Source organism: Heterodontus francisci, unplaced genomic scaffold (assembly GCF_036365525.1).
Source record: "Heterodontus francisci isolate sHetFra1 unplaced genomic scaffold, sHetFra1.hap1 HAP1_SCAFFOLD_214, whole genome shotgun sequence".
NCBI classification, from domain to species: domain Eukaryota; kingdom Metazoa; phylum Chordata; class Chondrichthyes; order Heterodontiformes; family Heterodontidae; genus Heterodontus; species Heterodontus francisci.
Genome location: NW_027140909.1, coordinates 286,483 through 311,085, shown reverse-complemented (window position 1 = coordinate 311,085; position 24,603 = coordinate 286,483). Strand labels below are relative to the sequence as shown.

The window sequence follows — 24,603 nt, the reverse complement described above, 5'->3', positions numbered from 1 at the left end:
TACATCCGAAGAATTCTAGAAGATTTGTTAAGCATGATTTCCCTTTTGTATATCCATGTTGACTCTGCCCTATTCTACCACTGGGATCCCAGGCTTAGTAAATAGTGGCTCAGAGCATAAAAGCAAGGAGGTTATGATGAAGATTTATAAAACACAGGTTCAGACTGAACAATATGATGTCCAATTCTGGGCATTGCACTTTAGGAAGAATATGAGGGCATCAGATAGGATGCAGAAGAGATCTATTTAATCTCCCCTTAGTTTCCTCTGTTCCAAAGCAAACAACCCCAGCCTATGCAATCTTTCCTCACAGCTAAGTTTCTCCATTGCTGTCAAGATCCACATTTCCGGCTGAGGATATTTGAAGAGCGAGAATTGAACAGAACGTCATTTCCCCTTCCATTTCCCCCTCCAAAAAGCTCAGACACAAGATGGCTATCCACTGAGCCACATTTGGCTCCAATGTTTCCTTTCAAATGTAGTTGTTGTGCGTTGCCAGCTTTTTCAAAGACTAACTTCTGTGAAGCTGAGCACCGCAGGAGGAGGCTGAAATGGATCATCCACTCGGCACTTTAGGTGGCAGGTGAGTTGTAAACTCCACAGCCTTGTCTTTTGTACTGATATCTGTGACTCTGTTATCATTGAGAATGGTGATGTTCATGGAGCCTCCTACTTCAGTTTGTTGTATCATTATCTACCTCCATTCACGACTGGATATGGTAGGACTGCAGAGCTTTGCTCTGCAGATGAGACACATCCAGTACAATTCCAGACTGAGTGAAGCGTTCCCTTTTACCCACCGTGTACTAAACAAGCTCTGCTCCATTACAGTCCAATACAGGACTGGACATACACAGCAGGTCATCATTTTAAGTTGATCCCAGATTTAAAGATATGAAGGGGAACTGATAGTTTTTCACAATCTCGCCTATTTCTGCGGGTCGTGGAGTGTAGGGCAAGGGGGCATAGTGTGAATATTAGAGCCTTTCAGGAGTGAAGTTAGGAAATAGTTCGACATGTAAAGGGTGACAGAGGTTTGGAACTTTTTTCCGCAAACAGAAATTGATATTATGTCATGTTTTTCATTTTAAATCTGAGACTGATCATTTTGGATGCAGATTATTAAGAGATATGGGATAAATATGTTTCCCCGTTTTTTGTCTTCCCCAAATGTATTATAGAGTCATAGAGCTATTACGCACAGAAGGTGACCTTACAAACTGGCTAGAGAGCAATCCAATCAGTCCCATCCCTCCGCTATATCCCTGTGCCCATCCAATTTTCTTTGGAAATCAATGATTGTCTCTGTTCCCACCACCCTCGTCGGCAGTGCGTTCCAGATCATTGTCACACACCGCATTAAAAAAAAAGTTCCTCCTCACTTCATCTTTTACCCACAACCTTAAATCTGTATCCTCTGCTCCTTGCACCATCAACTAATGGGAACAGATTTTGCTTATCTATACCTGTCATTATCTTCTACACCCATATCAAATCTCCCCAACTCAAAGTTCCAGGACTCCAGAAGTAATAGTGCTAGTGTGGGAAGAGAGGCCATTGCTGGAGGAGCTCTGATTAAAAACAGAACAATAGTATTGCAACCAGATGGGGCAGACCCACTGAAATATACCCATGTAAGAGGTATGGGGAGATCTCGGATGTGCTTGTTGCAGGTTTGGAGGAATAGCTGGAAATGTGGAGTGGTGAGGACATGGAAGACATTACACCCAATGATAAGAATTATAAATTTAACTACTTGGAGGGCTGGGAGTCAATGCAGGTCTGTTTGGCTGAAGGTGTTGCGCATGATGGACTTGGTGAGGATTGGACTTAGAAGCAGGAATTTGGAGCAGTTGATGGTGAGGGTAGGTGGAATTTGTGTGTCTGGTCAGCAGTGAAGAGGAAGAAAGGAGTCAGGAGTTGGCACAATTATGATTTTACCGGAGCCATTAACCACTGTCGAAGAATAAGGTAAATATCTGCAGTGAAATATCAGAGAGAAGGTTTTGTTTTATTCTTCATGTAGCGCCAGTATTTATTGCCTTTGACAGCCTGCTGGGCCGTTACAGCCGGCAGTTAAGAGTATGCCACATTGCTCCAGGTCTGTAGCCACATGTAGGTCAGACCAGGTAAAGATGGCAAAATTCCTTCCCTAAAAGGAATTAGCGAATCAAATGGGCTTTTATAGCAATAGATGATAGTTCCACGGCCCCATTACAGAGACTTGCTTTCAATTGCAGACTTTTGTTAATTAACTGAATTTTAATTCCAGCAGCTGCCAACGGGGATTTGAACCTCTATCACCAGGCCATTAGGTTGGTCCTCTGTATTATTTGCCCAGTGATATTATCACTACACTGCTGCCTCCCCAATGGACTTGTACAGTAACTTTTCCCTAATATCACCCACAGTAGTTTGTCGGCTGTAACCCTGAACGTGGTTCCAATTCCGAGATTCAAAGTTCACATTTTAACTTGGAAATCTGCAGGAACATAGTGAAATGGGATTGATTTTGCCCCTGGATTCAGTGTCCACTGTAGACAAATCAGTTACATTTACAGTAGAAAAGCCAGGATCGATCAAGGTTAATACAATAATATGCAGAATATTAATGATGCCGCTCATCATTGTAGTATCCGTCCAGTATGAGTACAGTTTTCAGGTTTGTTCCCGAGAGAGGTCTTACTGAGAAAATGTAATTGATATTGAAATGATTGCGTTTTATCCAAAACAATGTTTACATCAGAGTCAAAGTTGCCAGTGCAATGTGTTTGTTCAGGTGAGTGTAACTAACAGTCAGGGGCATAGCTGTGTCACTGGAGACATATCCCCTGTATAAAACAGGATCCTTTGGAATGGATAAGCTCAGAATGCCTGCTGGAGCAGTGGGTTCCAGGATAACAGAACTTTGCTTCTCACAGAAATGGGATTACCACTAATGTATCAGATAGAAGGCATTTATTATCCTTTACTTGCAGCAATTGGAGTTCCTGGTAAGCTAGTATCTGAGCTGTTAATGGTATAAATCTTTGTTAACTGTGCTGCTGTATTCGCTTTATTGCTCGCTGTGTGTGTTACACAGCCGAATACTCTTTTGCAGCAATTACTGATGGAATCTCCTCATTGTCTACTCATTCAGCCACGTAGGAGCTGTAGTATAGGGTCTTGAATGGTTTTTCTGTAAATAACATTGCATTGTTACCGCATTATTCTGTGCATTGAATGTATTTGAATGAGATGTCGAGGTTCGGTTCAAGAATCAGACCATCAGGAGATTTTAGCAGGTGCATATTGCAGTCCGACTGGTCCTGGAATAGTTTTTATGAGTGTGTGTTTCAGTGATTTATAATGAGACATCTCATAGTCTCAGTGTTACAAGGGGACAGCACAATGTCCTCACTCCCCAAGAACATGATTTAACTGGGATTTCAAAGTATTTACTGGTCGTCACTGTTATAACATATTATTTCATTCTGTGTGTGTCTGACGTTGCTTTAGAAGTCTGGTTACTGAGCTGAGCTTGCTGCTAACTCTTTCACATCTCCTTCACAGCTTCACTTGATGCCTTCACTGTCACCGGACTAGATTGTGAAACGGAAACTATTGGTGGGATGTTTTATTGGTTTATACTCTATCAGTTGGAATCAAGAGTCTCCCATTTCTCTGTAGATTATCAGCTGCAGCGCCGATGTTGGTGTTTTATTAATTAAGCAACCCCACATTCTAACGGTGTACTTTATAAATCCAGGAGAAGGAATTTCAATGATTGTAAGGTTGTCTGGAAGAAGCCTTCGATCCAGTTTATTCCATGTATTGTGAATGAAGTGAAGAGTGCTGGTGAACTGGTGGAGACTTGGGTGTTCCATAGTCACATTAAATTATTCACAGAGGTACCATAATTGAACAAACCTACTCTGAAATTAGAATCTTTGAACAAGAAGCTGTTGAACAGAAGACAGGTGCAGAATGTTAGGAATTCGTCGTATGTGAAAAGTGATATTAAGGAACAGTGTGAAAGGTATGGGTACTCCAGAGAGAAAGGGAAGGAGAGAAGAAGCCGGATGAATGAAACCGAGGGAAAGAGATAAGTAGAAGTAAAGAGAAAGAGAAAGAAGCAGCAGAGTGAATATCACTATCATAAAGTGTTGGAATGGCCAGTACAATTGGAGAGGGAAAGTGTGAGTTGAAGTTGTCTATTGTCAGATTGTGTTCATTTTTTCTGTTGGACTTGATCTCTCTGCGTTTATTTCTGTCAAGTCCTCAGATAATATTCCTATTCCTTACTTACTGCGTGAATAAGCATCATAGAATCAGTTCTTCACTGATGGTAATTCATTATTTAAATGCAGCATTTTAAAATCTCTGTGCATGCTGCTTTAAATAAAGAGCGAGGTTGATATCAACAATATATTTCAATTGATCTTTTAAAAATTTATTTTATTTAGAGATACAACACTGAAACATGCCCTTCGTCCCACCAAGTCTGAGCCGACCATCAACCACCCATTTATACTAATCCTACGCTAATCCCATATTCCTTCCACATCCCCACCTGTCCCTATATTCTCCTACCGCCTACCTATACTAGGGCAATTCATAATGGCCAATTTACCTATCAACCTGCAAGTCTTTTGGTGGTGGGAGGAAACCGGAGTACCCGCCGAAAACCCACGCAGACACAGGGAGAACTTGCAAACTCCACACAGGCAGTACCCAAAATTGAACCCGGGTCGCTGGAGTTGTGAGGCTGCGGTGCTAACCACTGTGCCACTGTGCTGCACAATTCATATTTAATTGTCTGCAAAAACAAACTATATTGATAATATCGTATAAATAATGAACTGTTCTCCAACACCAGTAACCACACTGGTTATTGTTTGACTGCATTAATTGAGCTGTGTTACTGGGAACGATCCTCCAGCACTCTGCTGCCGTATCTCCCGATGCATCTCAGCCTCTCCTCTCATTGTATTGAGTCCTCAGTCTCCTCATACATTGTTCCAGTTTATCCATTTCCCCAAACCATAAGCTCCAGTCTCCCCTCGAGCTCCAACATGTCCTTTTCCTTCTCTTTCACCCAATCTCACTCGCTGGTTCCATTTCCAGGTGCCTCGTCCAATCTGATAGGAATATAGGTACATCGGAGCAGGAGGAGGCCTTTCAGACCTTCTAGACTGCTTCGCCATTCTATATCAAGGCTGATGCGAGCACCCAAACTCGCTGCATCAGTTGTCAGCCGTTTCCCATTTGGTAACAGTCCCCACCAGTTCTCTCAACCCAGAACAAGAAGTCAGCTGCGTTTGCTGTTGTTTCCAAACCTACCCAACCAACATTCAAGAGCCAAATTCCCATTTAACCAATTAGATTTCATCTCTGTAAAAATTCCTTCTCATTTCCCCACCCGTACAGCATCCACAATCAGTACTTCCAGTCGATCTGGCGCTGACTTTATTCACTTTCTGTTTCAATTTCCCAATTCATTATTAGTAATTGTGTTTCAATCATTTCACCGTGACAAAGCACTGCCCAGGTCATTGAATCAGTTTTCACTGCTCGATGCAGCAACAAAGCTGGACAGTTTAGCCTAGATCCTGTCAAACTGCTGCTTTGTCACCTGGTTTGTCACCTGGTTTGACCAGTAATTTCTCTGCTTCCTTTTCTCTCTCTTCCAGTTAACTTGCTGGCAATTGTGATCCTGTCCCGAGGAAAGTGCGGTCTCTCCAAATGTATCACTCTCTACCTGATGGGAATGGCAATGGCTGATCTCCTGGTCGTTATTTCTGGTCCAATTATGGGTGTGATTGTTTCATTTTATTTCCCACGTTCATTCCTGAAAATCACTCCTTTGTGTTTTCTCAATGTTGTTCTCGGTTCTGCAGCAACAGGTGTTTCTATCTGGCTTACAGTTACTTTCACCTTTGATCGATTTGTGGCCATTCGTTGTGAGAAGCTGAAAACAAAATATTGCACTGAGAAAACGGCGGCTGTGGTTGTAGGAACAGTGAGTGTGCTGGAATGTTTACAGTCCGTCCCCTGGTACTTTACACTGGAACACAGTTACATTATTGATAATGTTCCCATGGGTTGTGTTTATAAACCGAGCTTCTTTACTTCCCCCATATGGTGGGCATTTGAATTGTTTCACCGCATTTTATCACCTTGTGTCCCAGTCGTTCTAATTTTGCTGCTCAATGTTCTGACTGTCAAACGGATTTTATTCACCAGTAAAGTCCGCAGGGGATTCCAGAGCCGCAGCAATGGAGAGAATCACAGGGACACAGAGATGGAACATCGCAGAAAATCAATTGTTTTACTCTTCAGTATATCCGGCAGTTTTTTACTGTTATGGGTGACCCGGGTTGTGTTTAATATGTATGCACGAATTGAAGATAGTCAGTATTATTACTCCTACAGTGACCCGCTTTTTATCACAGATCACACATCAAAGATGCTGCAGATTCTCAGTTCCTGCACCAACACGTGTATTTACACGGTGACCCAGACTAAATTCAGACAGGAGTTGAATAACGCGGTGAAATACCCACTCAATCTCATTGTTAAGTTATTGAAATCATAGAAAGAGCGGAAGGGTTTCAACTCTGGAATTAAATCCCACATGCCAAAGACTTGCAGGCTGATAGGTAAATTGGCCATTATAAATTGCCCCGAGTATAGGTAGGTGGTAGGGAAATATAGAGACAGTTGTGGGATGTGGTAGGAATATGGAATTAGTGTAGGATTTGTATAAATAGGTGGTTGATGGTCGGCACAGACTCTGTGGGCCGAAGGGCCTGTTTCAGTGCTGTATCTCTAAACTAAACTAAACTTCATATTCAGTTCGCTACACTCCCCACAGGGGAGAAAGTATAATTTATATTCATAGTATTGAGCCCTGAAATGATTTAATACCTGACTCCGAGATTATATTTCATTGATATTCTGGCCTATTGAGGCTTGACTTGCTCTGCAGAAGATTCATGAATTGTTTCTCAAAAAGTCGTGACTGAAAAGTTCAGCTCGATTCAACTAAACTCAACTGGGACCCAGAGCAAAATGGACAAAGCTGCAAATCAGAGTGATTGTGAGATGGTGAAAGGGCATTAACTTCAAGAGATAGGGACACCAGCAGATGGAGATAGTGAGAGGGGCGGTAAGTGCAGTGAGGCAGGGATACCAGCAGATGGAGATAGTGAAGTGTTTCGTAACTGCAGTGAGACAGGAACACCCGCAGATGGACATGGTGAGAGGCAGACAGTAACTGCAGAGAGACAGGGACAGCAGCAGATGGAGATGGTGAGAGGGAGGCAGTAACTGCAGTGAGACAACAACACCAGCAGATGGACATGGTGAGAGTGACAGTAACTGTAGTGAAACAGGAACACCGGCAGATGGAGATGGTGAGCGGGCAGTACATGCAATGAGACCGAGACACCAGCAGATGAAGATGTTGAGAGTGGGTAATATCTGCAGTAAGACAGGGACACCAGCAGATGGAGATGGTGAGCGGTGACAGTCACTACAGTAAAACAGGGACACTAGTAGTTGAAGATGATGACAGCATTCAGTAACTGCAGTGAGACGGGGACACCAGCAGATGAAGTGGTGAGAGGGGGCAGTATGTGCAGTCAGGCATGGGCACCAGATGATGGAGATGCTGAAGCGGATAGTAACTGCTATGTAACAAGGACACCAGCGGATTGAGATGGTGAGAGTGGACAGTAACTACAGTGAGACAGAATCACCAGTAGTTGAAGATGATGACAGGGTTCAGTAACTACAGCGAGACTGGGACACCAGCAGGTAGAGATGGTGAGATTGGCAGCAAGCGCAAGGAGATAGTGGTACCAGCAGATGGAGATGGTCAGAAGGGCAGTAGAAATTGGAGTGAGACAGGGACACCAGTCGTTGAAGATGATGACAGGGTTCGCTAACTGCAGTGAGACAGAGACACCGGCAGATGAAGTTGGTGAGCGGGGGAAATAAATGCAATCAGGCATGGGCATCAGAAGATGGAGATGCTGAAGGGGATAGCACCTGCTGTAATACAGGATCACCCGCAGATGGAGATGGTGAGAGGGAGACAGTAATTGCAGTGAGGCAGGGACACAAGCAGATGGACATGGTGAGAGGGGCAGTACCTGCAGTGAAACAGGGACACCAGCAGATTTAGATTGGGAGGGGGCAGTACATGCAATTTGACAGGGACACCGGCAGATGGAGATGGTGAGAAAGGGTGGTAACTGTAGTTAGATAGGGACACGAACCGATGGAGTTTGTGAGAAGGGTAGTAACTGCAGTGAGACAGGGGCACCAGAAGATGGAGAAGGTGGGACTGGACGGTGTCTGTAGAGAGACAGGGACACCAGCAGATGGAGATGGTGAGAGGGGACCAGAACTGCAGTGAGGCAGGAACACCAGCAGATGGAATGGTGAGTGGGGCTAGTAACTGCAGTAATTCAGGGACACCAACAGATAGATGTAGTGAGAGGGGCCGAAACGACACTGGGACAGCGACGCCAGCAGATGAAGATGGTCAGAGCGTCATAGAGGATATAACTATGCTGCAGAGAACCAGGAGCTTCAGGCTATCATGTCCGTGGCGGCCATCAAGCACCAGTTTATTCTGATCACATTTCCCAGCACTTGGCACATAGCCTTGAATGCTGTGGCGTTTTAACTGCTCATCTAAAGACTTCTAAAATGCTGTGAGGCTTCCTCCCTTTACCACCCGTCAGGCAACGTGCTGCAGATTCCAACCACCCGCTGTGTGAACATCTTTTCCTCAAATCCCCTCTAAATCTGCTGCCCCTTATCTTAAATCTATGACCCGTGGTTATTGACATCTTCGCTAAGGGGAAATGTTTCTCTCTATCTACCCTACCTACACCCCTCATAATTTTGTATACCTCTATCAGGTCTCCCCTCAGCCTAAAACCTGACTCGGGTATAAAATTTAAACCCGACCGAGGTGACCCGACAATAACCAATCTGAAACTTACCTGGAACCGAGTCCTTTTATTTCTTTTCATGACCGACCCGACTCGAAATATGTTTTTGAAACAGAAAAGAAAATGCAGACAAAGAAGAAAACAATACCTACAGAAAGTTTGGGAAATCTACATCAGAGGTACTGTGTCAGAGAGTTCCCAAACTCTGTTACGGTGCCTAAGGTAGACAAGAGAAGTCAACAAGTGTAAGGATGAACCATCCACATTACCGTTGCATTACCAGACAGTGCAAGAACCCAGACGTGATGCTGTCAGAGAGCATAACCAACTGTTGCCTGTTTTAGACCCTCTGCTACTTAATTATTTTTCTACAATATTGAGGAAGGAAGCACTTGTAGCATTTGTTGCTTTCAGATAATTTTACAATTTGAGTAGACATAGAGGGAAATTTAGTTTAGATTTAGTTTAGAGATTCATCACTGAAACAGGCCCTTCGGCCCACCGAGTCTGTGCCGACCGTCAACCACCCATTTATACTAATCCTACACTAATCCCATCTTCCTACCACATCCCCACCTGTCCCTATATTTCCCTACCTATACTAGTGGCAATTTATAATGGCCAATTAACCTATCAACCAGCAAGTCTTTGGCATGTGGGAGGAAACAGGAGCACCCAGAGGAAACCCATGCAGACACAGGGAGAACTTGCAAACTCCACGCAGGCAGTACCTAGAATTGAACCCAGGTCGCTGGAGCTGTGAGGCTGCGGTGCTAGCCACTGCGCCACTGTGCCGCCGTTAAGCTGACAAACTTATGGAAAGACCAGCTGGCCAATCAGGATGACAGCTGGACCATCATGGCTAAATACTTCTTCACTCTCCCTGAGTCGCATCAATATCTATTAGGATTGGCACATGAAACGCAAAAACCCAGGGCCTATATGCGGAAAAACTCAATAAATTTCCTTTCCAAAGCCCTGCTCCTCTGGCAGTCGAAAACCTGTCCAGGAGATTACATTGACTATGTGTTACCTATAAAGAAACGTGCCTTCTAAATGATGAACTCAATCTCACAGTCAGGAACTGATTGCTCTCCCTCTTGAAGCTGCTGAGAAAGTCAGCATCCACCACACCAGTTGTCAATGTGTTCCATAGGCCCCAAATTCTCTGGAAAATGAACCACCTAACATCCTGTCTATCCCTATGCGTAGTTTGATGCACATTTAATTTAGTTCAGCTCATAGATGGTTTTCTTTCTGCAATTTTACATGTCTGCTCCTGTGCAACAATTAGTTGGCCACTATCAGGGCAAAGGTTTGCTTCTGAAAATCAATCAACATTGCTTCTACAGCCATTATAGCTTGCTTGAAATTATCTACATTTGATCGGAAAATATTGCATTAATAATGCTACATTGTGTAATGCCTGCAAAATGATTTTGACATGAACTGAATTTTCTGGAGATAGTCAACTCGCTATTCACTCCCATGGAACAGAACACCAGCCCTTTGGGATCAAGGGAATACTTAATTCAAGGAACACAAGCCATTAGATTGACTAATATAGACTGCAACGGCAGATTGATATGCCAGGGTGTTTTAATTCATTACCGTGGAATATTTAGAATTTAGACTTGGATGACCTGTGGTGATTATTCAACCACCCCACCCCTTATATATGAGGAAAGAAAACACTGCACAATCCCAATTAACGTCTAGTCTCATAAATATTGGTTCCATGCATTTTCATTTTTAATATGGGCATTTGAATCACTGGTTTATCAAAGTTAAGATAATTTGTATAAAAAGTTAGTCTCTCACCCATGCAGTAATGAGAATTAAGTAATTCGGATCCTGTGTTTTGGCTTATCTCATAATTCCAAGTGGATTTTGTCCAAAAGATCCATTGATGTGGTCAATAGCACTCGCTTTCAATCATAATGTAGCAGCTCCCAGATGTACATCACACAACAGCTGCAGCATGACTTTTGAAATAAACAATCCCATCATACAGTTCCGTGGTCGACTTTTTTGTCGTCTTTCAATAACTGGGTAGATCTAATTCTTGATTTTTTTTTAAGTTAAGACAAAGCATGAACACGCTTGTCGCAAGGGTGGTCTGGGCAAGGCCCAAAGCTATTTTTCCAAGTCCGTACTTGCAATGTGAAAACAAACAAGTTCATAAATTATATTTTAAGCATGTGTTATGCATAAAATGAGACATTAGTATTCCTTTCGAAGCTAATTTTAACTCACATGACTGTTATTCACTTTTTCCAATAACTTTCATACCAATTTGGCAACAACTATAACTGAAATATGAATGGACCTTAAACTGTACTCCTGGGTTTCCTTTGGGCAGAAAAGGCAGCGTCTAATTTGTGCTACTGAATTCCATACTCTAAATCCATTTTAAATACCTTAGAAATGCAATTCACAAAAATTTACAGACTTGCAACCAGTCTGGAAAAATACAACCTGTTCCCAATTTAAAAAAAAAATCATAACAGTGAAAAGTTTGCTTTAGAAATGTCACACGTAAGTTTTGAGACATAATATGTATTTATTTTGGGGCTTTGACAGAAGTGGACATGACAGGTTACACCAAAACTGTCAAAGCTAAACAGTACAATGCAGCCCGACCCGAGCTGAACCCTATTGATGGACGCAGAATATAGACACGATATGGCCCGAACCCGGCAGATATATTGGGGTTTGGTTGGGTTTGGGTCGGGTAGCCAGGCTTCAACTTGAATTGTTCAACATCAGTTTAACGCCTTTTGTCCCATCCTTTATGATGTTGTTGCTAAAAGTTCTGACCGTCATAGATATTCTATTCACCAATAAAGTGCACAGGGGATTCTGGGGCCACAACAATGGAGAAAATCACAAGGACCCAGAGATGGAGAATCACAGAAAATTAATTATTTTAATCTTCAGTCTGTCTGGCAGTTTTATTTTATTATTATGGGCGACCCGGGCTGTGCATAACATTTATAGGCGATTTGCAGATATTCAATATAATTCCGCCTACAACGTCCCTGAATTTATCACACAACAAGCATCAAAGATGTTGCAGCTTCTCAGTTCCTGCACCAACACGTGTATTTATTATGTGATCCAGACTAAATTCAGACACGAGCTGACAAAGGCTGTGAAGTATCCTCTCAATCTCATTATTAAATTAGTGAAATCATAGAAAGAGCTGAAGGGTTTCAAACACTGGACTAAATCCCATTTCATATTCCATTCCCTACATTCCCGAAAGGGCAGAAAGTATTTATTCCTTTCACAGCACTGAGCCCTAAAATTATTTTAAATCTGAACTGGGATTATATTTCATTGTTAATTTGATCTATTGAGTTGTGTCTTGCTCTGCAGAAGATTCATGAATTATTTCATGAAGGCTAGGAACAGAGGAAGCACTTGAGCAATATAAAGACATCAGGAAGGAACTTAAGCAAGGAGTTAGGAGGGGTAAAAGGTGTCATGAAAAGTTATCAGCATACAGGATTAAGGAGAATCCCAAGGAATTTTATACATCTATAAAGAGCAAGAGGGTAACCAGGGATAGGGTTGGCCCACTCAAGGACAGAGATGGGAATCTGTGTGTGGAGCCAGAGGAAATGGGAGAGGTGCTAAATGAGCACTTTGCATCAGTATTCTCCAAAGAGAAGGACTTGGTGGATGTGGAGCCTAGGGAAGGGAGTGCAGATTGTCTCAGAGATCTCATTATCAAAAAGGAGGAGGTGTTGGGTGTCTTGCAAAGCATTAAGGTAGATAAGTCCCCAGTGCCTGATGGGATCTACCCCTGTATACCAAGGGAGGCTAGGGAATAAATTGCTGGGGCTTTGGCAGAAATCTTTGCATCCTCATTGGCTACAGGTGAGGTCCCAGAGGACTGGAGAATAGCCAATGTTGTACCTTTGTTTAAGAAGTCTAGCAAGGATAATCCAGGAAATTATAGGCCGGTGAGCCTTACATCTGTGGTAGGGAAATTATTAGAGAGGATTCTTCGGGACAGGATTTACTCCCATTTGGAAACAAACAAATTTATTAGCGAGAGGCAGCATGGTTTTGTGAAGGGGAGGTCGTGTCTCACTAATTTGATTGAGTTTTGTGAGGAAGTGACGAAGATGATTGATGAAGGAACGGCAGTGGATGTTATCTATATGGACTTTAGTAAAGCCTTTGACAAGGGTCCGCATGGCAGATTGGTACAAAAGGTGAATTTACACGGGATCAGAGGTGAGCTGGCAAGATGGATACAGAACTGGCTCGGTCAAACAAGACAGAGGGTTTCAGTGGATGGGTGTTATTCTGAATGGAGGGATGTGACTAGTGGTGTTCCGCAGTATAGTATATATAAATGATTTGGAGGAAAATGTAGCTGGTCATATCAGTAAGTTTGCGGACTACACAAATGTTGGTGGAGATGCGGATAATGATGATGATTGTCAGAGGATACAGCAGGATATAGATCGGTTGGAGACTTGGGAGGAAAAATGGCAGATGGAGTTTAATCTGGACAAATGTGAGGTAATGCATTTTGGAAGGACTAATGCAGGTTGGAGGTATACAGTAAATGGCAGAACCCTTCGGAGTATTGACAGGCAGAGAGATCTGGGCGTGCAGTCCACAGGTCACTGAAAGTGGCAACGCAGGTGGATAAGGTAGTCAAGAAGGCATACGGCATGCTTGCCTTCATCGGTCGGGGCATAGAGTATAAAAATTGGCAAGTCATGTTGCAGCTGTACAGAACCTCAGTTCGGCCACACTTAGAATGTTGAGTGCAATTCTGGTCGCCACACTACCAGAAGGACATGGAGGCTTTGGATAGGGTACAGAGGAGGTTTCCCAGGATGTTGCCTGGTCTGGAGCGATAAGGAGATGTTGGAAAAACTCGGATTATTTTCACAGAAACGACGGAGGTTGAGGGGCGACATGACAGAGGTTTACAAAGTTCTGAGCGGCATGTGCAGAGTGGATAGTCAGAAGCTTTTTCCTAGGGTGGAAGAGTCAGTTACGAGGGGACATAAGGTTTAAGGTGCGAGTGGCAAAGTTTAGAGGGGATGTGCGAGGCAATTATTTTACACAGAGGATGGTGAGTGCCTGGAACATGCTGCCAGGGGAGGTGGTGGAAGCAGATACGATAGCGACGTTTAAGAGACATCTTGACAAATCCATAAATAGGAAGGGAATAGAGGGATATGGGCCCCGGAAGTGCAGAAGGTGTTAGTTTAGGCAGGCATCAAGATCGACGCAGGCTTGGAGGGCCGAATGGCCTGTTCCTGTGATGTACTGTTCTTTGTTCTTTCTCAAAAAGGCAGCACTGAAAGGTTCGGCTAGTTTCAACTGAACCACACCTGGACCCAAAGCAAAATGGACAAAATACACCGGCTGTGAGATGGTGATTGGAGCTTTAACAGCAGTGATCCAGGTACACCAACAGATGGCCATAGTGAGAGATGGGCCAGGAACTGCAGTGAGACAGGGACACCAGCAGATGGAGTTGGTAAGAGGGAGCATAAAGTGCAGTGAGATAGGGACACCAGATGATGGAGATGCTGAGAGTGGGATAGTACCTGCAGTGAGACAGGGACAACAGCAGATGGAGCTGGTGAGGGGGGGCAGTAAATGCATTGAGAGAGGGATATCGCCAGATGGAGATGGTGAGAGGGGGCAGTAAATGCATTGAGAGAGGGACACCACCAGATGGAGACTGCGTGACGTGGCAGTAACCATAGTGAGACAGGGACAGCAGAAGATGGAGATGGTGAGAGGGACATTGAGTGCAATGACAGAAGGACACCGGAAGATGGCGATGGTGAGAAGGGGCAGAAACTGCAGTGAGGCAGGAAAACCAGGAGACGGAGCTGGTGAGAGGGGGCAATAAATCGAGCGAGACAGTGACACCAGCAGATGGAGACGGTGAGAGGAGGCATTACCTGCATTAAGTCAGGGATACCAGCAGATGGATAGTGGAACGGTAACTGCAGAGAGACAGAGACACCATTAGATGGCATAGTGACGTGGGGGGGGGGGGGTAGCGGTGGGGGGGGGGAGGGTGGTTGCAATAACTGCATAACTGCATTGAGACAGGGACAACAGCATCCCGTCATGGTGACAGGGGACCCTAACTGCAATGAAACCAGAAGCCAATGGAGATGGCGAGGCGGGCATAAACTGCATTGAGACAAGGACACCAGCAGATAGAGATTGTAAGAGTGGGCATAGACTCCAGTGAGACAGGAACACCATCAGATGGAGAAAGCGAGAGGGGCCAGCAACTGCAGTGAGGCATTGACACCAGCAGATGGAGATGGTGAGAAGGGCAGCTATACTGTTGGAGGGTCAGTAGTGAGGGAGTGCTGCACTCTCAGTGTCTCAGTATTGGGGGATTGCTGCACTCTCCGTCTATCAGTACTGAGGGAGTGCTGCACTGTCAGAGGGTCAGTAATGAGGGAGTGCTGCACTGTCAGAGGGTCAGTACTGCTGGTGTGCCGCACTGTCGGAGGGTCAGTACTGAGGGAGCACTGCATTCTTGATGGTCATACTGAGGGAGTGCTGCACTGTCCAATGGTCAGTACAGAGGGAGTGCCGCACTGTCAGAGGCTCAGTACTGAGGGAGTGCCGCACTGTCCAAGGGTCAGTATTGAGGGGGGAGTCCATACTGTCCGAGAGTAGTACTGAGGAAGTGCCATACTGTCGGTGGGTCAGTACTGAGGCTCTGCCGCACTATCAGAGGGTCCTTTTACTGATGGAGTGCCATACCGTCGGAGGGTCTGTACTGAGGGAATGCCATACTGTCGGAGGGTCAGTACTGAGGAAGTGCTGAACTGTCAGAGTTTCAGTACTGAGGGATAGCTGCACTCTCGGTGGGCAGTTCACGAGAGGGCGCTGCATTGTTGTTGAGTCAGTACTGAGGGAATGCGGCACTCTCAGATAATCAGTACTGAGGAAGTGCTGCACTGTCAGAGGGTCAGTACTGAAGGACTGCTGCACTGTCGGATTGTCAGTACTAGCGGGCGCTGCATTGATGTTTCGGCAGTGCTGAGGGTGTGCCGTCCTGTCGGAGGGTCAGTACTGAGGTTGTGCCGCACTGTCAGAGGGTCTGTACTGATGGAGTGCCACACTGTTGGAGGGTCAGTACTGAGGGAATGCCAAACAGTCGGAGGGTCAGTACTGAGGAACTGCTGCACTGTCAGAGGTTCAGTACTGACGGATAGCTGCACTGTCAGTGGGTCAGTTCTGAGAGGGCCCTGCATTGTTGTAGAGGCAGTACTGAGGGAGTGCTGCACTGTCAGAGGGTCAGTACAGAGGGAGTGCCGCACTGTCAGAGGGTCAGTACAGAGGGAGTGCTGCACTGTCAGAGGGTCTGTACTGAAAGACTGCTGCACTGTCAGATTGTCAGCACTGGGGGCGCTGCATTGTTGTATCGTCAGTGCTGAGGGAGTGCCGTACTGTCGGAGGGTTCGGAATGACAGAGTGCCATACTGTCATAAGGTCAATACTGATGGATTTCCATACTGTCGGAGGGTCAGTACTGAGGGAGTGTTGCACTGTCCGACGATCAGTATTGAGGAAGTGCCATACTGTCGGATGGTCAGCACTGTGGGGGTGCCATACTGTCGGCGTGTCAGTACTGAGGGAGTGCTGCACTGTTAGAACGTTGGTGATGAGTTAGTACCGCACTGTCGGAAGATCAGTACTGAGGGAATGACATACTGTCGGAGGGTCAGTACTGAGGGTGTGCTGCACTCTCAGAGTTTCAGTACTGAGGGAGGGCTGCACTGTCAGAGGGTCAGTACTGAGGGAGTGCTGCACTCTCAGAGTGTCAGTACTGAAGGAGAGCTGCACTGTCCGAGGGTCAGAACTGAGGTAGTGCTGCACTGTCTGATTGTCAGTATTGAGGGAGTGCCGCACTGTCGGAGGGTCAGTACTGAAGGAGCACTGCACTTTCCAAGTGTCAGTACTGAGGGAGTGCTGCACTGTCCAAGGCTCTGTACTGAGGGACTGCCGCACTGTTGGAGGGTCAGTACAGAGGGAGTGCCATACTGTCAGAGGGTCAGTACTGAGGAAGTGCCATAGTGTATGATGGTAAGTACTGAGGGAGTGCTGCACTGTCAGAATCTCAGTACTGAGGGGTGGCTGCATTGTTGTTTCGTCTGCACTGAGAGAATGCTGCACTCTCAGATTGTGCGTACTGAGGGAGGGCTGCACTGTCAGAGGGTCAGTACTGAGGGAGTGCTGCAATGTCAGAGGGTCAGTAATGAGGGAGTGCTGCACTCTCAGAGTGTCAATACTGAAGGAGAGTTGCACTGTCAGATCGTCAGAACTGAGGGTGTGGTGCACCCTCAGAGTGTCAGTACTGAGGGTGTGCTGCACTGTCGGGGATCAGTACTGATGGAGTGCCGCACTGTCGGAGTGTCAGTACTGAGGAAGTGCGCACTGTCAGATGGTCAGTGCTGAAGGGGCGCTGCATTGTTTTTGTGTCAGTACTGAGGGTATGCTGCACTCTCAGTGTGCCAGTAATGAGGGAGTGTTGCACTGTTAGAGGGTCAGAACTGGGGGAGTGCTGCACTGTCGGAGGGTCAGTAGTGAGGAAGGGCGGCACTGTGAGATGGTCAGGACTGAGGGAGTGTTGCAGTGTCAGAAAGTCGGGACTGAGTGAGCACTGCACTGTCGGAGGCTCAGTACTGAGGGAGTTCCAGACTGTCGAAGGGTCAGTGCTGAGGGAGTGCCATACTGTCAGATGGTCAGCTCTGTGGGAGCGCTGCATTGTTGATGAGTCGGTACTGAGGGAGTGCTGCACCCGCAGATTTTCAGTATTGAGGGAGTGCTGCACTGTCAGAGGGTCAGTACGGTAGGACTGCTGCACTGTCGGATTGTCAGTACTCGGGGGCGCTGCATTAATGTTTCGTCAGTGCTGAGGGTGTGCCGTACTATCGGAGGGTCAGTACTGAGGTTGTGTCGCACTTTCAGAGGGTCTGTACTGATGGAGTGCCACACTGTTGGAGGGTCAGTACTGAGGGAATGCCAAACAGTCGGAGGGGCAGTACTGAGGAAATGCTGCACTGTCAGAGGTTCAGTGCTGTCGGATAGCTGCACTGTCAGTGGGTCATTTCTGAGAGGGCGATGCATTGTTGTTGAGGCAATACTGAGGGAGTGCCATACTGGTGGCGGTTCAGCACTGGGGGAGTGTTGCACTGTCGGAGGCTCAGTACTGAGTGGGTGCCATACTGTTGGAGTGTCAGTACTGAGGGAGTGCCTTACAGGTGTAGTGTCAGTACTGAGGGAGTGTCGATCAGGTGGAGGGTCAGTACTGATGGAGTGCCATTCTGTGGGAGGATCCGTGCTGAGGGAGTGCCATACTGTTGGAGTGTTAATATTGATGGATTGCCGTGCTGTTGGAGGGTCAGTAATGAGGGAGTGCCATACTGCCGGAGTGTCAGCACTGATGGAGTGCCGCACTGTCGTATGGTCGGTACTGAGGGAGTGCCATACTGTCGGATGCTCAGCACTGCTAGAGGGTCAGTATTGAGGGGGCACTGCATTGTTGTTGAGTCAGTACTGAGGGAAAGCTGCACTCTCAAGGTGTCATCACTGAGGGGGTGCGGCACAGTCCGAGGGACAGTACTGAGGGAATGCTGCACTGCCAGAAAGTTGGTGATGACGGAGTGCCGCACTGTCGGAGGATCAGTACTGGGATAATGCCATATTGTCGGAGGGTCAGTACTGAGGAAATGCTGCATTGTTGTTGAGTCAGTACTGAGGGAATGCTGCACCGGCAGAGTGACAGTACTGAGGTAGTGCTGCACTGTCAGAGGGTCGGTACTCTTCGATTTTTAATACTGAATAAGTGACGCACTGTCGGATGGTCAGTACTGAGGGAGTGCCGAACTGTCCAAATGTCAGTACTGAGTGAGTGCCATACTGTCAGAGGGTCAGTACTGAGGGAGTGCCATACTGTCGGATGGTCAGTACTGAGGCAGTTCCACACTATTGGAGGGTCAGTACTGAGGAAGTGCCGTTCTGTCGGAGGGTCGGTACTGAGGGACTGCCACACATTGGAGTATCAGTACTGAAGCAGTGCCGCACTGTCCGAGGTTCAGTACTGTCGGAGTGCCATACTGTCAGAGGGCAAGTACTGAGGGAGCACTGCATTGTCGGAGGGTCAGAACTGAGGGAGTTCCATACTGACGGAGGGTCTGTACAGAGGTAGTGCTATACTGTCAGAGGGTCTGTACTCAGGGAGTGCTGCACTGTCAGAATATCAGTACTGAGGGAGTGCCGACCTGATGGAGGGTCAGTGCTGATGGAGTGCTGCACTGTTGGAGGGTCAGTACTGAGGGATTGCCATACTGTTGGAGGGTCAGTAATGAGGGAGCGACATACTGTTGGAGGGTCAGAATTGAGGGAGTGCCATACTGTTGGAGGGTCAGTACTGACGGAGTTCCATGCTGGTGGAGTGTCAGTATTGAGGGACTGCTGCGCTGTCGGTGGATCAGTATTGAGTGAGTGTTGCACTGTCGGAGGATCAGTACTGAGGGAGTGCCATACTGTCGGTGGGTCAGTACAGAGGATTAACCATACTGTCGGAGGCTCAGTACTGAGGGAGTGCCATGCTGTTGGAGGGTTAGTACAAAGCGAGCGCTGCACAGTTAGACAGTCAGTACTGAGGGAGTGCCAAACTGTTGGAGGATCAGTACTGATGGAGTGCCGTACTGGTGGAGAGTCAGTACCTAGGAAGTGCCATACAGTTGGAGGGTCAGTACTGAGGGTGTGCCGAACTGGTGGAGGGTCAGTTACGAGGGAGTGCCAAACTGTTGGGAGGTCAGTGCTGTAGGAATGCCATACCTTTGGAGGGTTGGTATTCATGGAGTGCTGGACTGGTGGAGGGTCAGTACTGATGGAATGCTGCACTGTTAGAAGGTCAGAACTGAGGGAGTGTTGCAATGTCAGAAAGTCGGTACTGAGGGAGTGATGCACTGTCGGATGGTCAGTACTGAAGGAGTGCCGCACTGTCAGATGGTCGGTTCTGAGGCTGTGCCCTACTGTCGGACGGTCAGTACTGAGAGAGTGCCATACTGTTGGATGATCAGTACTGAGGGAGTATCATAATAGTGCAGTGTCAGTGCTAAGGAAGTGCCATACTGGTGGAGGGTCAGTACTGAGGGAGTGCTGCACTTTGGGAGGATCAGCACTGATGGATTACTGCACTGTCAGAAAGTTGCTGATGAAGGGGGTGCCGCACTGTCGGAGAATCAGTACTGAGGGAATGCTGCATTCTCAGAGTGTCAGTACCGAAGGACTGCTGCATTGTTGTTGAGTCAGTACTGAGAGAGAGCTGCACTCGCTGGGTGTCAGTACTCAGGGAATGCTGCAGTGCTGTTGAGCCACGACTGAGGGAGTGCTGCACCATTAGAGGGTCAGTACTGAGGGAGTGCCATTACATCGGAGGGTCAGTACTGAGGGAGTGCCGCACTGTCAGACGCTCAGTACTGAGGAAGCGCTGCATTGTTGATGAGTCAGTATTGAGGGAATGCTGCACTCTCAGAGTGTCAGTACTGAGGGAGTGCTGCATTGTTGTTGAGTCAGTACTGAGAGAACGCTGCACTCTCACAGTGTCGGTATTGAGCGATGCTGCACTGTCAGATGCTCAGTATTGAGGCAATGCTGCACTGTCAGAGGGTCAGAACTAAGGGAGTGCTGCACAGTCAGATGGTCAGTACTGAGGGACTGCCAAATTGTCAGAGGGTCAGTACTGTGGGAGTGCCCTGCTGTTAGAAGGTCAGTACTGATGGAGTGCCATACTGTCGGATGGTCAGTACTGAGGGAGTGCCATACTGATGGAGGGTCAGTCCTGAAGGATTGCCATACTTTTGGAAGTCAGTAATGAGCGAGTGCCATACTGTTGGAGCGTCAGTATTGAGGGAGTGCCGAACTGTTGGAGGGTCAGTACTGAGGGAGCTTCTTACTGTTGGGAATCAGTACTGAGGGAGTGCTGCAATGTCGGAGGGTCAGTCCTCAGGAAGTGATGCACTGTCAGATGGTCAGTCCTGAGGGACTGCCAAACTGTCATGCGGGTCAGTACTGTGGGAGTGCCATGCTGTCAGAAGGTCAGTACTGAGGGAGTGCCATACTGTCGGAGGGTCAGTACTGATTGAGTGCCATACTGTCGGATGGTCAGTACTGAGGGAGTGTCTAACTGTTGGGAACCAGTACTGAGGGAGTGCTGCACTGTCGGAAGGTCAGTACTGAGAACGTGATGCACTGTTAGACGGTCAGTACTGAGGGAGTGTTGCACAGACAGAAAGTCGGTACTGTGGGAGTGCTGCACTCTCGGAGGGTCAGTACTAAGTGAGTGCCATACTGTCATAGGGTCAGTACTGAGGGAGTGCCATACTGTCAGAGGCTCAGTACTGATTGAGTGCCATACTGTTGGAAGTCAGTAATGAGCGAGTGTCATGCTGTTGGAGGGTCAGTACTGAGGGAGTGCCAAATTGTCAGAGGGTCAGTACTGTGGGAGTGCCCTGCTGTTAGAAGGTCAGTACTGATGGAGTGCCATACTGTCGGATGGTCAGTACTGAGGGAGTGCCATACTGATGGAGGGTCAGTCCTGAAGGATTGCCATACTGTTGGAAGTCAGTAATGAGCGAGTGCCATACTGTTGGAGGGTCAGTATTGAGGGAGTGCCAAACTGTTGGAGGGTCAGTACTGAGGGAGCTTCTTACTGTTGGGAATCAGTACTGAGGGAGTGCTGCAATGTCGGAGGGTCAGTACTGAGGGAGTGATGCACTGTCAGATGGTCAGTCCTGAGGGACTGCCAAACTGTCATGCGGGTCAGTACTGTGGGAGTGCCATGCTGTCAGAAGGTCAGTACTGAGGGAGTGCCATACTGTCGGAGGGTCAGTACTGATTGAGTGCCATACTGTCGGATGGTCAGTACTGAGGGAGTGCCATACTGTCAGAGGGTCAGTACTGAGTGAGTGCTATACTATCCGAGGCTCAGTACTGATTGAGTGCCATACTGTCGGATGGTCAGTACTGAGGTTGTGCTGCACTGTCGGAAGGTCAGTACTGAGAAAGTGATGCACTGTTAGACGGTCAGTACTGAGGGAGTGTTGCACAGTCAGAAAGTCGGTACTGTGGGAGTGCTGCACCCTCGGAGGGTCAGTACTAAGTGAGTGCCATACTGTCATAGGGTCAGTACTGAGGGAGTGCCATACTGTCGGAGGCTCAGTACTGATTGAGTGCCATACTGTCGGAGGGTCAGTACTGAGGGAAGGGTCAGTACTGAGGCAGTGCCATACTGTTAGTGGGTCAGTACTGAGGCAGCGCCGTACTGGTGAAGGGTCAAAGAACAAAAAACAAAGATCAGTACAGCACATGAACATTACATTGGACCCTGCAAGCCTGCACCGATCTTGAAGCCTGCCTAAACCAACACCTTCTGCATTTCTCGAGCCCATATCACTCTATTCCTTTCCTATTCATGTATTTGTCAAGATATCTCTTTAACGTCACGATCGTATCTTCTTCCACCACCTCTCCTGGCAGCAGGTACTAGGCACTCACAACCCACTGTGTAAAAAATGTGTCTCGCACATCCCCTCTGAACTTTGCACCTCGCACCTTAAACCTATGTCCCCTGGTAACCTAATCTTCCACCCTGGGAATAAACTTCTGACTATCCACTCTGTCCACGCCGCTTATAACTTTGTAAACCTCTATCATGTCGCCCCTCCACCTCGGTCGTTCCAGTGAAAACAATCCGAATTGATCCAACCTCTCCTCATAGCTAATGCCCTCCAGACCAGGCAACATCCTGGTCAACCTCTTCTGCACCCTCCAAAGCCTCCACGTCCTTCTCGTAGTGTGGCGACCAGAATTGCACGCAATATTCTAAGTGTGGCCGAACTAAACTTCTGTACAGCTGCAGCATGAATTACCTATTTTTATACTCTATGCCCCGACCGATGACGGCAAGCATGCCGTTTGCCTTCTTGACTACTTTATCCACTTTCAGTGACCTGTGGACCTGTACGCACAGATCGCTCTGCCTGTCAATGCCCCTAAGGGTTCTGCCATTTACTGTATACTTCCCACCTGCATTAGATCTTCCAAAATGCTTTACCTCACATTATTCCGAATTAAACTCCATCTGCCATTTCTCCGCCCAAGTCTCCAACCGATCTATATCCTGCAGTATCCTCTGACAAGCCTCATCACTATCTGCCACTCCAGCAACCTATGTGTCATCCGCAAACTTACTAATCAGACCAGCTACATTTTCCTCCAAATCATTTATATGTACTGCAAACAGCAAAGGTCCCAGCACTGATCCCTGCGGAACACCACTAGTCACATCCCTCCATTCAGAAAAGCGCCCTTCCACTGATACCCTCTGTCTTCTATGAGCGAGCTAGTTCTGTTTCCATCTTGCCAGTTCACCTCTGATCCCATGTGACTTCACCTTTTGTATCAGTCTGCCATGAGGGACTTTGTCAAAGGCGTAACTGAAGTCCATATAGATAACATCCACTGCCGTTCCTTCATCAATCATCTTTGTTACTTCCTCAAAAAACTCAATCAAATTAGTAAGACACGACCTCCCCTTTACAAAACCATTGCTGTGTCTCGTTAATCAGTCCATTTGTTTCCAAATGGGAGTAAATCCTGTCCCGAAGAATCCTCTCTAATAATTTCCCTGCCACTGACGTAAGGCTCACGGGCCTATAATTTACTGGATTATCGTTGCTCCCCTTCTTAAACAAGAGAACAACATTGGCTATTCTCCAGTCCTCTGGGACCTCACCTGTAGCCAATGAGGATGCAAAGAGTTCTGACAAGGCCCCAGAGATGTATTCCCTTGCCTCCCTCAGTAGTCTGGGGTAGATCCCATCAGGCCCTGGGGTCCTATCTACCTTACTGCTTTGCAAGACACCCAACACCTCCTACGTTTTGATCATGAGATGACTGAGACTATCTGCACACCCTTCTCTAGGGATATCATCCACCAAGTCATTCTCCTTGGTGAATACTGATGCAAAGTACTCATTTGGTACCTCGCCCATTTCCTCTGGCTCCACACATAGATTCCCTTCTCTGTCCTTCAGTGGGCCAACCCTTTCCCTGGTTACCCTCTTGCTCTTTATATACGTATAGAAAGCCTTGGAATTTTCCTTAATCCTGTTTGCCAATGACTCCTCATCACCCCTTTTAGCCGTCGTGATTCCTTGCTTAAGTTCCTTATCAATCAACATTACTTCTGCAGCCATTATAACTTGTTTAAAATTATTTATATTTGATGGGAAAATATTGCATGAATAATGGTGCACTGCTTAATGTCTTCAAAATGGTTTTGATATGACCCGAAGTTTCTCGAGATAGCTAACTCTCTGTTCACTCCCATGGAACAGAACACCAGCACTTTTGGATCGGATGAATACTTCATTCTCGGAATACTAGCTATTAGGTTGACGAATATGGACTGTAACAGCAGAGTAATATGCCAGGGTATTTTAATTCATTACTGTGGAAGAATAAAATTTATAGTTGGATGGCCAGTGGTGATTATTCAACCCCCACCCTCGATATATGAACAAAAAACAGTGTCACAATGTCAATTAACGTCTAGAGTAGATCCATT

General features: G+C 46.7%; 1 long non-coding RNA gene across 1 annotated transcript in view; it reads left to right on the top strand.

Annotated features, from left to right (window-relative positions):
- Window positions 1–446: 446 nt before the first annotated feature.
- Window positions 447–24,603, top strand: part of LOC137361384 (uncharacterized) — a 46,899-nt gene continuing 22,742 nt past the window's right edge. Inside the window, exon 1 of the long non-coding RNA XR_010972186.1 lies at window positions 447–583. This is a non-coding gene — a long non-coding RNA (uncharacterized lncRNA). The remainder of the gene's footprint in view (window positions 584–24,603) is intronic.